Source organism: Podarcis raffonei, chromosome 11, assembly GCF_027172205.1.
Source record: "Podarcis raffonei isolate rPodRaf1 chromosome 11, rPodRaf1.pri, whole genome shotgun sequence".
Classification (NCBI taxonomy): domain Eukaryota; kingdom Metazoa; phylum Chordata; class Lepidosauria; order Squamata; family Lacertidae; genus Podarcis; species Podarcis raffonei.
In genome coordinates this window covers 39,850,877-39,862,224 of record NC_070612.1, presented here as the reverse complement: position 1 = coordinate 39,862,224, position 11,348 = coordinate 39,850,877, and positions in this window count along the sequence as shown.

Below are 11,348 nucleotides of genomic sequence, written 5' to 3'. Positions count from 1 at the left end.
ACTAACTAAGACCATTTGGGGGGCAATACACCTGAAACTTGGGAACATAAGGGAGGTGCCCTGGGTTATTATTATTTTTAAAAACCTGCAGAAGTTCAGACAAATAAATCCAGGGGCTATTGTGCTAGGTGATTCTCCTTTGTTATTAAAAGATGGAAAAGTTACTATGATTGGAGTTCACTGAGAAAATTAGTCCCAGTGTGATTAAAAGCTAGACCTGTCAAAAGAAGAAAATCTCCCCAGCTCTCCACACCCTCTCCTTTCCTTTATATTCTCACCACTCTCAATCTCTGGCTGTTTCCTAGGAAGCTTGGTTTCATTTCCAAGAAAAGAAAAGGAGTGGTGGTTGTACTTTTCACAACTGGCACTGTGAAATGGTCTCCCCCTCTCCACCATCTGTGCACTCCGTATATCCGTTCTAGGGGTTCCCCCCAACTGCCTGGAGCAGGAACAGGAAAGTTCCATTGTGAGAGTGAAAACCCTTGAGCTGAAAGGAAACATTAGTTGAATACCACCCTCTAAAGGCCTAGGCAAATCCGCTTGCCTATGGAGGATGAGTAGGGAACATTTTTCTGCAGAGGTCGGCATTCCTCTGGAGGTACTAATTGGGGTGATGCACACTGACTGTGGGTGTGACAAGAGCCAAAAATGTATGATGCCACTCCATTTTGTCTCTGGGTCAGCCCCCTTTCACTTTCTGCCATCCCTTTTCACTGACTCACTCATTCCCCACCTTCCATCTGCCAGGGGAGAGACAGATACGTATTTCTTGCCAGAATTCTGGAGGTATTTCTTATAGAGAGCATCCATTTCAGTTTGCCCCCACCCCCTTTTCCCCTGCTCACTATCCTTCCCCCTCATAGTCTTCCAACCCACATTAGGCCAAGGAACATATGAAATTAAGCAGAGAGTCATGTGTGGCTATCAGCCTGAAAGTGCCACTCCTGTTTCTTGCCTTATGACCTTATGACCTTGGGGTCATAATAATTGGCTATATCCTCTGTCCTAAAATAATGTTTTCAGAATCAGGTTGGAAGAGGATGAAAATACTTTGATTTCCCTAAAATGACTGTATTGTGCAAGTGCAGGTGTGTGCCTCAGCACCTTCTGACTTTGCCAGAAGTCCTCAGGTGCCCTCCCGAATCGCATCACAGGGTGTAATAGAATCATAGAATTGTAGAATTGAAAGGGACCCTGCAGATCATCAACACAGGAGTATGCAGCTGTTCCATACGGGGATTGAACCTGCAACCTTGGTGTTGTCAGTCCCATGCTCCAACCAACTGTGCTATTGGTGTAATAGGGTGCTCATGTGTCTTACTTTACAGAAGACTATCATCTATTTGAAGGTCTGCCAGATGACAGCTCTCTGTCTGAAGGAGTCCTTTGATGGGCTGATCTGCCCATATCTTACTTAAAGTTTAAGAACATAAGAAGGGAAATTAGAGGGTGGTAAAAATTCCCATCAACAGTAACCTGGATTGAGCAGGCCCATAGCTCACGTGATCATAATCTATATTTATATTTAATTCACAGAAATTATTTCTAAATTTGTATCTGTATGTGTAAAGTAGCATATGCAAATATACATGCAAGCCTTCTTTTGTCCTGTTTTGTTTTGTTTAAGTGGTTTCCTCTTTTTTAAGAAATGCATAGAAACCCATTGCATGATACTTTGGATACCAATATTGGAATCTGTGCTGTGTTTTTGCTCTCCCTGCTTAACATATACAGTATTCAGGGATCACTGAATTCAGTTATTTTACTCCTGTGCTAAGCTATATAGTAAATAGGTGCAGCAGTGTCTGTGCTGAACACACTTCCAAGGTAAGCCACAAAAAAACAGCTCTCTGCTTTGAAAAGTTAAGCTGGACTCTCTAAATAAGATTAATGCTCATGGTCTACACAAATTATTCCTGTGTCAGTCATGGGTCTGCTCATTCCCATGTAGAAGAAACAATATTGGTCCTGGCAAGTGTACAAACACACTTTGAAATGTATGGAGGCAGGACGTTCTGTCTGAAATCTGAATTCAAATTACAGCCTGCATTAATTACAAGTAGTAAAAGTTTTCTCTGATTAAGATTAATGATACTGGCGCTCAGAGTTGATAGCAGGACAATAGCATTTGCATTGTAAAACACATATCTGCATGCCATTACCAACAGCATTTTACAATGGGGGTCTGCATGGACATGGACCTGTGTGACAGCAGATTGTGTTAGTTGTGCCCTTTAGTGTCAGTATTTGGCTGTCAAAATTTATCACAATTTGAATGGGAACATCGTCTCACTAAAACATGCATGCTGAAGTCTTATTGCTTTCCAAAATGGGGAGAACTCACTTTAAAGAAAGAAAGAAAAATCCACTTTCTGAATGAGGACCCTATAAATAGCAGAACAGGCTGCTTTTGAGTGTGAATCCTTTTGGATACAGGATGGTCCTGATTAAAATGATTTACACAGCCTTTCCACAGCGTCACCATCTGGAATTACTGACCATGAAACCTAGGAAGCCATCAATGTAGTGCATAATATTCACTGAATAGAATCATCACCATCATATTCTGATGGCCTATATTTGGGCTATTTTGAAGTGACTCCCTGTGGTTGTTATCCTAAACCTATATGCCAGCAAATAAGTCTCCTTGAACTAAGTACCACTCCAAGTAGATATTCATAGGATTCTGTTGGTGAATTTCTATTTTATTCCTTTCCATATCTGGTAGCTTTTATATAAATTTATATAATTTTGTTCTGTATTCAGTAATCCATCTCATGCCAGAAAATGTAGACCTCTTCGAGTGTAACAATTACCTTTTCCTCTTTGTTCTTCTTTTCTTTAAAAAAAGGAAGAACACAAGACAGTTTTTGTGTTTCAAGAAATGCATGTACCATAGGCACACAAAAGTGGAAAATGTAACAGATTCTGAGATAATAGAAACAGAATTGAATTTACCTAGGAGTTCTGTTTATGAACAGCAATATTTAGACTGCTGTGAAGTATCCTAAGGCACCATTTATGATTCTAAAAACAAAATTATCCAACTGTGTTTACTCTTGTTGAGCAGCAAGTATCAGCCATCTCACAAAGTTTAACCTTGCTTTTGAGCAACCTTATAGTCAGAAAATTACTAAATTATTGTATTTTGCATTGCTCTTTTTTATAACTTGCTAGTAATTGGTTTATGACCTGTTGGCATTATATGCAGTAAATATCGGGACTTCATTTATTTAATACAATTCTTCTCAAGGAAACATGAAAATCCATTATTTCAGGCCCAGAGAATGTGATTTGTGACATGGTCAATAGCATTAAGATTTGGATTGCACTATAATTGTGCAGAAACACTTTCCTGTGTCATCTCCAATACTTGCAGCCATCATATAGCAAAGGAACACAAAACACGGATAATTTGTTTTGGTTTTTTCTTTTTCTTTGTTTATTCAACAGGTGATAAATATTTTACTATGATTAAAAGGTAGACCTGGACATCAAAATGAAAGTCAACCCCCCCCATCTTCACAGACTTCCCTCTAGAATTCTGTTTCCTCAATCAACTTCATTTTACTTCTCACAGGAGCAGTGGGGGAAGGAGGCAATGGCCAGAGAGCCACTTGAAAACTTAAGAGCATCCTCGGTCCACTTTCAGATGTCTTGTTAATAATGCAATCTCACCTGGAAGTGTAACAATCTTTCCTGAATCTTCTTGATTCACATTGTAATTTGATGTGCAGAGAGTGTGAAAGCACACCTTTATTACTTAATGGGAAATGAAGAATAATTCACAATGAGCAATAATTCTTACACTGGGGCAGGCAATCTATAATGTGAGGAAGCAGTGGTGACTCTTTTAACTGTCTATACCTTGGGCTACACCACCATGTCTCAAGGCACAGATCAGCCAATAATAATAATAATAATAATAATAATAATAATAATAATAATAATTATACCCCACCCATCTGTCTGAGTTTCCCCAGCCACTTTGGGAGGCTTCCAACAGAACACTAAAAACAGAATAAAACTTTAAACATTAAAAACTTCCCTAAACAGATGTCTTCTAAAAGTCAGATAGTTGTTTATTTCCTTGACATCTGATGGGAGAACATTCCACAGGGCAGGCGCCACTACCTAGAAGGCCCTCTGCATGGTTCCCTGTAACCTCACTTCTCGCAGTGATGGAACCGCCAAAAGGCCCTCTGTGCTGGACCTCAATGTCTAGGTTGAATAACAGGGGTGGAGATGCTCCTTCAGGTATACTGGGCCAAGGCCATTTAGGGCTTTAAAGGTCAGAACCAACACTTTGAATTGTGCTTGGAAACATACTGGGAGTCAGTGAAGATCCTTTAGGACCGGTGTTATATGGTCCTGGCAGCCACTCCCAGTCACCAGTCTGGCTGCCACATTCTGGATTAATTGTAGTTTCCAGGTCACCTTCAAAGGTAGCCCCATGTAGAGCACATTGCAGTAATCCACAGGAGATAACTAAAGCATGCACCATTCTGGCGAGAGTCTGCAGGCAGGTAGGGTCTCAGACTGCGTACCAGATGGAGCTGGTAGACAGCTGCCCAGGACACAGAATTTACCTGTACCTCCATGGACAGCTATGACTCCCAGGCTGTGCACCTAGTCTTTCAGGGGCACAGTTACCCCATTCAGGACCAGGGGACCCCCACACCTGCTCACCCTGTCCCCCCAAAATGGTACTTCTGTCTTGTCATGATTCAACCTCAATCTGTTCGCTGCCATCCATCCTCCAACTGCCTTTCAATGCCAACTAACCATAAAAACAAGCTGAGGAAGACCCTGCATGCTCTGCCCCATCCCACCTGACCTGATAAGCATGTGATGAGCTGGTGCCCTCAAGTACCCAAGGAATCTCCTCTTCCCACATCCTCTCAGACTGGGTGACAATAAGAAGTAGCTAGAGATGGTCTCCCTTCACTCTCCAGGTGCCTCAGGTTGCTCACCAGAGTAGCTGAGCTTACCAACTTACTTTCCTGCAGCACCTGCTGGTTGAGACAAATTGAAAACAACCAATTAACCACCCAAACAGTATAGAATTGGAGAAAGGTCTTGTTTTTATGGCTAATTGTAGAAACCACTCCCTGCCCCCTGCCCCAGAATCCCACTCAGCCTTCTGTAAGGTGACTGGCTAATCCCATACTCCTAACAAAGCTGAATGGATGGATAAGTTGCCATTTTATAAGGCTGTGCTCCGTCTATACCATTTTTGCGACTGAATGATGCACATCACTGCCATGGGGGCACACTTGATGCTTCTTCATTCTCCCAAAGGCAGGAGGGTAAACCCATGTCCTTCTGATAGCTAAGGGGCCATCATTCTCACAGTGTGATGGAAAGAATAAGCAGTGTTGAATTCTGCATAGTAAATATATTTGCATGTCCCTCTGTGCTACTTCCCACATCCCTTAATTATTGTGTTGTTGCATATCCTGCTGTTGCATATATTTTATAAACCTAAACTGGGGGAGAGGAGTTAAGTATCTGCCTAAAGGAAAAATTACATTCTCCTGCAAAAATAATAATAATACCCAGTGTACACAGCATTTAACTTTTTATGAAAAGGTGATGTTCTCCTCTTTATATATGGATGACCAAATCTTTCTTTTGCTGAATATTTCCCTTCATTGCCTGCACTCCCTGTCCATATCCACATTAGTCTTCCCATCTGGCTCCCTTAACCCCCATTTATCAAGCTCTCCTTTATTAATGATATGCTCTTCATGTGGGCACACAGGAAGTAAGTAGGGTTTGTTTTTGTCCCGTCCCCCCGCTATTCATAATTGCTGTGCTAGTTCAAAGGCTCCCTAATATTTTTATTTTCCTTACTTATACCTTGTGGGTATCACATTCATTTTGCCCTGTCCCTCCTTTTCTTCCCCATTTGTCTGTTCTGTGCCACAGAGCAACTGCAGCAACTTGTAAACTCAATAGTCCATCAATCCTCTGCCGTTGATCCATTCATCCCATAAACACTCTTTCAATCAAATCTCTGCCTGCAATCCATCCTATATTTTCCTCACTGGCTTGCCAATCAGTTTTCTAGTCCCTGAACCATTCTTTGCCTCAATCCATCTCCTGTATCCCAGAACCCTAGATAAATTCTCCCTCTCCATTGACCCCTAATCAATTTTTCAGTCCACTGTCAGCATAGCCTCCGGTACATCCTCTGTCTACTTCCAGCTAGTCCCAGCTATCAACTTTCTATTTTTAAGTGTTCAAAAAGTTAACAAATATTTTATATCATTTCTACTAATGGAGGCAAATATAATTTGGCTAAATTTCCTAAGCTTTTAAATCAAATCTCCCATGCATGGAACCTAGAAAGGAGGACTGCAACACAACACTGTGTTTTGTATTCATTTGGCATCTCTAAAAGGAATGGATTACATGCCCTGGGACTAAATAAATAAAAAGAAGCATTCAATAAATTCTCAGTTACTTTGACATTTACCTATTACATCATCTGGTTTTAGGTACACAGCGTCAGGGGCATAAGAGTCAGTGGTCATGGCAGAGATCTGATGATATGTAGGCCAATAAAATAAGTAAGATATGATATCATGGACAGTAACAAGAAATCACTTGCCCTTATCAGTTTTTTTATATAAAAAATCTAGACTGTAATCATCAATTTTGCAGCACTTTCTAGCACTTTATCACAGTCCCATCTCAGACTGAAAGAAGCTTGAAATGGCAGCTCATGATAAGCCTTGGTGATGTGAACTTTTTTCTAAAGAAATGTTGCTACAGACCAGAATGACCCCATATGTCTGAATCCTGAGGAAAAGTCTATTGTTTTCTGGGAAGGTCCCACAACAGAACAGCATGTTGGGATTGTGTACTAAGTGAATTCATGGAAAGGCTGACATAGGGTGAACTTGTGACTGATTCATCATTCAATCATTAGCGTCAGGCACTAAGTAGTCCTCCTCATTTTGAACTCCAGCTACCATAACCTACAGCCAATATGTCCAATGGTCAGGAATGATGGGAACTGAAGTCTAAAAGTATTTATTTGGGCCACGTGTTCCTCTCTGTGCTCTATAGAATTATCACAAAAATATGGATTAGTATAGCATTCACTGGCGACATCCCACAAACTCAATGTGTTCATTGTCTCTTCAGCACAGAGCCCTAATAATAATAATAATAATAATAATAATAATAATAAGAAGAAGAAGAAGAAGAAGAAGAATTTATTATTTATACCCCACCCATCTGGCTGGGTTTCCCCAGCCACTCTGGGCAGCTTCCAGCTCCAACAGAATATTAAAATACAATAGCCTATTAAACATTAAAAGCTTCCCTAAACAGGTCTGCCTTCAGATGTCTTCTAAAAATCTGGTAGTTGTTTTTCTCTTTGACATCTGGTGGGAGGGCCTTCCACAGGGTGGGTGCCACTACCGAGAAGGCCCTCTGCCTGGTTCCCTGTAACTTGGCTTCTCGCAGTGAGGGAACCGCCAGAAGGCCCTCGGCACTGGACCTCAGTGTCCGGGCAGAACGATGGGGGTGGAGATGCTCCTTCAGTGTCTCCTGGAACAGGCAAAATGGTTGCCTCTGGACATTGCTGGACAATTCCCCTCATCCCTGATTATTTGCCATGCTGACTGGTACTAAGGGGAGCTGGACTACAGTACAGGAGGGCCATTGGTTCCATAATCCTGGCATAGATGATGGTGCTTAGCCTATGTAAGTGCAATATATATACTTCTCACACTTTTAACACTCCAGACTCCTCGAGGCCACAGGTTATCCACCCCTGCTAAGTACATGATCTGAACCTTGCAGAAATGCTGGGTATGGATGATGCAGAGAAAGGCTACACACATTTATTCTGTACACACGCAGGCTAATGAACTAACAAGCAAGGTCTAATGAATGAGGTCAGGAGGCACCAGTGTACACAGTTCTGTTATCCATCCTCGCTGTTAATTCCAAACATATTTGTCCTGTGAGCGCATGCTGTGGCCTCAGTAAGTCAGGAAGAGGTCTAGCGCCCAGTAATATTCAGGGGAAGAGAAGAATGTGAAGAAACAAGCTGCAGATAGGCAGGATAAGATGATCTGAGTTGGGTTGGAGGGGAGTCTGATAGGCATTATGAAACATCCAAGCAGCTTCCATAGGGTGTCTATGGGAGAAAACTAGAACTCACTGGTTCCCCCTGATCACCCTACTCCCTGGCTAGAAGGCTTCTTGCTAGAGATTTCCACTTAGGAGGGCAGTCATGGGGATATAAAAGCCTGATTCAGGGGCTTTTATTTCAAGCCTAAAGGGTCTGAGTTTGTATTATTTATTTTAATTGAAGTATTCATAATCTGCCCTTACAAAGCCTGAAACTAAATTAAATTAAAACAACATAAAACAAAATGCAGGCTTCAGTTAACAATAAAACAACCAGTCCATGTGAAGTATGCCACCTCAAAGTGATGGAAAATAGTTTGACTTCTTAACTGTGTGGGGTAGTAGAACAACACACACACAAAGGAAGTGAAAAAGTTCATTACATGAACCCTGGCATTCAAAATCATGTGCGGAAGTATTCTGTCCTGTCCACACAAAGGCAGACTGCTGGTTGCAGGACCATGGACAGCTCCAAATGAGCAACTAGCTCTGGTGAATAATGGAGTGGACTGAGGCCAAAAGGTCCATCTAACACACCTAAGCATTGCCTCTTCTTGCCTGAAGAATAGAAAACCTTCAAGGGCTAACACTTTAACTTGAAGGCAATCACTTCTTTCCATGTCTTCTCAAAATGGGGTGCTCCCTGTGTACATGTCACCAGATATCCAGCCTAGATTGACTGGGGGCACAGATCCCCAGTCCTAATAATTTGCCATTTCTAAAAAATAGTATCTTTGGAGCTACAAGATTTTGAATGCATATTTGTTTATCTGCATTCAAATTACCTCCTTCAAGCAACACCTCTTTTTGAATCATTCCACTTACTTTTCTCATTCTGTACATCAGTAATTCACCTCCAAGACTCTTACTTTCTGAATGCCAGATGTAACTTCCTTCTGCTCTTTTTTCTATGCCTTGTGCTATTTCCAAAATGATCAGTTTCGAACCACTTCCATTTCCACATGTCATTCTGTTTTTGTTTATTCCTGAGGCACTTCATTGGTCATCTAGAACCCTCTTTTATTGGAACTTCTCCTAATTGTGTGTTCATACATTGAAACATATTCAAACTAATACTCCAGATCACTGGACTTGTCTTTCCTTTCCCCTTAAAATAAACAGTAAACATCCCTAGGCATGTTCCCTAAATCATACTTCTAAACCAAAGTACAATACTCCACAGTTTCCAGACATTTTCTAACCATCTACTTGCTTAAGTTCTATTGAGTACAAGCTTTCCTACTGCTTAGAGCACTGACATTTATTCTACCTCCAGACCAATATTGGACATGCTGATTGTGCATAAAAGTTAATAACATAGGTTTACATAGGTTTGAGGGCTTTTGTATGTAGCCATATCCATGGAGACCTAAGTTGTACATTCAGCTGCTAAGATCACTTCATTATAAGTAATGGGTTCCACACCATATATTAAAACTCTGGGGGATCCTTGCAGAATAGGGCTTTGAGAGTTTAGACCAACATTTAACGTTTAACTCTTGAAATTCATTTTTCCATTGGGAATACTCAGCTTCATTGCCATGATGATTAAAGCTTAATTTACATTTTTAAAAGCATTACATTTCTAGGAGGCCTATTTTTAAAAGATTTTGAAGTGTGACCTCATTCAGGTTGATTGTCTTGCTCTGCTAGGCTTTGCTTTACTAGAAATGGAATTTTTTTTTAAAATGCCAGGTTGCAAATGATTCTGTAGACAAAGAAATCATTAGAGTGCTTTTTTGCTGTGATAAAATTGATAGAGCAAGTACAGAGTTACCAAGTTTCGCCAATTAAGCTCTGGAATAGTTCCTTCATTCTTTCTGAAACTCAATGAAGCCAAAAGGAATTACCCTTGAAAAGAACAAACATTTCACATGGTTAAGTATTCATAAAAATGAGAGACGTATTCCATATCAAGACAAATAATACAGAACCAAAATGAGAAACTAAAGAATAAAAAATAGTTTTCTTTGGTTCCGACAGGCTGATTGAATATTCACCTGTTGTTTTCATTTCTAGTTGGTCTCTCAGCTATAAATTCAGTGGCACCAATATTTTAAGAAATGTATATGTCACATTAGTGCCATATTCATGTTCATTTTTCATACTAGAGATTTGAAGAAGGGTAAGAATTAAAAGTGCAAGTAGATAAATAGGTACCGCTCCGGCGGGAAGGTAAACAGCATTTCCGTGTGCTGCTCTGGTTTCGCCAGAAGCGGCTTATTCATGCAGGCCACATGACCCAGAAGCTGTACGCTGGCTCCCTCGGCCAATAAAGCAAGATGAGCGCCACAACCCCAGAGTCAGCCACGACTGGACCTAACGGTCAGGGGTCCCTTTACCTTTACCTAAGAATTAAAAAGCCTACTGGACCATGAAATATAAACACTATATTAAAAAATAGAATTGGTCTAAGCTAATTATTATAATTGTCACAAAGTTTACATTTTTTACAATCTTTCTTCCACTCCCATGGTGGCAAGTAGGTCCCAGGTATACAGTGGTACCTCAGGTTAAGAACTTAATTTGTTCTAAAGGTCCGTTCTTAACCTGAAACTGTTCTTAACCTGAAGCACTACTTTAGCTGATGGGGCCTCCTGCTGCCGCCATGCCACTGCTGCGCGATTTCTGTTCTCATCCTGAAGCAAAGTTCTTAACCCGAGGTACTATTTCTGGGTTAGCGGAGTCTGTAACCTGAAACGTCTGTAACCCGAGGTACCACTGTACATCCCTCCAGATGCCGATCAGATCTGGTTAGCATCAGTTAACCAGCAGACCTAGTTAGCATCAGCAAAGTGGAGATTTCATGTGCTTTTAGACCAACTTCAAAGGGTCCGAGACTTACAACACTGTTCAGGAGATTCTCCCCAACTCTCAGGAAGGGTTTTTGTTTTTTAGAGGAGGGGATATGGCAAGCTGTAAGGGAGAAGAGAGAGAGAGAGATCAGTTGCACAAGATGCTTTCCACTCACATTCATACTCATGAGTTTGTGGATTTTACAATTGCCTTTGGGAATTTTGTATGTAATTCATAGGATCATATTTTGGTGTGTTCACATATTCCATTCAAGCCGCATCAAACAGATGAGAAAGCGTAGAACCTCCCTTGCTTAGTTGTGATGTAATAGGAGACTCACATAAGCTTGGCCTTTGTTTCACAATATTGCCAAAACAATTCTGGTGCCTTCTGTACTTGGT